The following is a 2,500-nucleotide window of genomic DNA, read 5'->3' as shown; positions in this document are numbered from 1 at the left end:
GGTGCCAACTCAGTCTAAGGTCCTAATTGGGTTTTGGCTCCATCTGTCCATCTTGGCACAGTGTGGCCAACCAGCTGGGGCCAGAGCAGAACCCCAGGAGGGCTGGCCAACTGTCAGGACCCAGAGACAGGGGCGGACACAAGACACCTGCGCGTGTGTGTGCGTGTCCATGTGTGCGTGCATGTGCATGTGTGTGCATACATGTGTGTGCGTGTGTGCTTGTGTGCATGTGTGCATGCGTGTGTGTGTGTGTGTGTGAGTGTGTGTTGGGTGCTCCTCCCTGTCTGTGACTGGGACCCCTTCCTGTTGTGTCCCCTTCCTGGTCTCAGTGCTGTCCTGGAAATGCTCAGGGCCTGGCCCCAGAGGCGGGTGAGGAGCCCGAGTTCTTGCTGGCTGGTTTCCTGGGGGGAAGGACGCCCTGCCCGGATCAGGCCCCAGGGTGAAAGGCAGGGGTGAGAGGCGAGGCCAGCTCCTGAGAGCTGTGTGGGCGCTCCCGAGGCTCTGCCCGGTTTGACTCGCCACCACCCCCTTTTCAGTCCTGTCTGGCACATGACTGCAGAACTCTGGGGTGGAGCAAGGCTCTGCAGGGGAGGAGCGGGGTCCCCCAAGGTCAGCACCTTCTGGATGCAGCTCTGGAGCCGCCCGGCCCCCCAGCCTGGTTCCCTGGGGCCTCTCCCCACATGCTGCCTCCAGGAAGCACCCCTCCCCCTCCCAGCTTCACAAACAGCAGTCCCTTTATCCCCGCGTCCCCCAGTGAAGTGCACAAGGTCACAGAGAAGCCAGCAGTGAGATGCCATGGACTCGTGACTCTAAAAACCCAGAATCAATTCCCTCCCTCTGTCCTAAGCACCAGGCTAGATGCCAAGGGTGCGCAGAGCTGTCAGGGAGCCTCCCCAGAGGGGCCCACCCCGACCCCCACCCCCGCAAACGCCTTCCTTCCCAGCTGAGCCCTGGCCTTGGCCTTGTAAGGGTCCGGCGAAGCGTCGGAGAAAGAGACCACAAGAGACCAGCCTCATGCAACACGCAGGGGAAGTTTATGAGGATCCGGTTCAATGCGCTGAGGCCCCAGGCTGGCTCGCACAAAAAGGGAGAGCAGCCCAGAGCCCAGAGCAGAGGCTAAGCAGAGCTTAAGTACACTTTTTGGAGAGGGTGGGGGTGGGTGGGGGGGGGTTGCATACATCAGAACAAACCATCATGAGGCACGGGAAAATTGAACAACAACTCTGAGACCTGATTAGTACATTCATTGGCGGGAACAGATTGGACAGGGGTGATTGGTCACTTCTAAGCGGGGTGCACATTCAAACTGATTGGTTTGGGGACTTGTAATGTCTACGTGCCATTCTACACAGAGTCCCAAGTTATTAGACAACCAGAGGAGCCAGTGAGAATGTTTACTGGGCAGTTCGGGTATTGTCCTAACAGCTACAGAGATTACAGGTTTGGGGGGTAGCAGGGGAACTTTAACAATACTTGGTCTTTTACTTTTTAACCCAAGCCTCGCAGTTAGAAACTTCACAATGTCTGGTCTTTTACACTTTAACTCTGGCTCTGCGGCTTAGAAACAGCTTAAAAATTTTACCCTTACAGCCTGGGTACTAGGGAAAGATGATCCCACCCAACAGGCGCTGTTGACCCCTGTCCGGGCTAAGGCCTGGGTCTCCACCACCCACGCCCCGCAGCCCACCTCCACCCCAATCCCTCCCTGCAGTGAGCCAACTACCCTGCGGGCTGCCCTGCCCGGTCCCCTCCCCAGCCCTCTCCTCCCTGCCCCTCTCCCTCTCACACTCACTCCACAGGACTGGGGACAGGCACAGGGCTCTGCTCCCACTGCCCAGGACTGCCACAGAGATGGGAAGACAGTGCCCAGCCTCAGAGGTCAGATAGCCCTGGCCACGGCCTCCCCCACTAGGAAGCGTCTGGCCATCTGCACACACTTGCCCGCCAGCTCTGCCATCTCCTCCTGCCGGCGCCCACTGAGTTCTGGCCCCTGCCACCCACCCAGCCACAGCAGACCCCTTCTCCAGTGAGGGAGATGTGACCCATCACATCCTGCCGGCAGCCCCCAAGGCGCTGCTGCCCTTGGACTGGACCTGGATCCCTAGCTGCTGGCTCCTGACCCTCCTGGGCCTGCCCTGCTCTGCCCTCCAGACCCAGAACCTCCTCCATCTCTGCCACCAGGTCCCCACGGTGCGCCCTGTCCTCCGCTGTTTCTCCAGCCCCTCCCGTGGCTCAGCTCCTCTCGCACTGGACTTCCCGTCCTTCTTCCCACACGCACCTTCTAAGTGACGGACACGCGTCAGGAAGTGTCAAAGGAGCAGGAAGACGGCCTGCAGAGAGACACACAGGGCAGCCTGGCCCCGAGAGCCGAGGAGGGACAGAATGAGGGACAAGGGCAGGCCAGGTGCACAGAAGGGGACGAGGCAGCAGAGAGAAGGTGTGCTGGCCACGGTGCCCAGGGCTCTGCACTTGGGTGGGAGTCAGGAGAGACCTGGGGTAG

This window comes from Callospermophilus lateralis, chromosome 8 (genome assembly GCF_048772815.1).
Source record: "Callospermophilus lateralis isolate mCalLat2 chromosome 8, mCalLat2.hap1, whole genome shotgun sequence".
Taxonomy (NCBI): Eukaryota; Metazoa; Chordata; class Mammalia; order Rodentia; family Sciuridae; genus Callospermophilus; species Callospermophilus lateralis.
The sequence above is the reverse complement of the archived record's forward strand: the minus strand, read 5'-3'. Positions refer to the sequence as shown.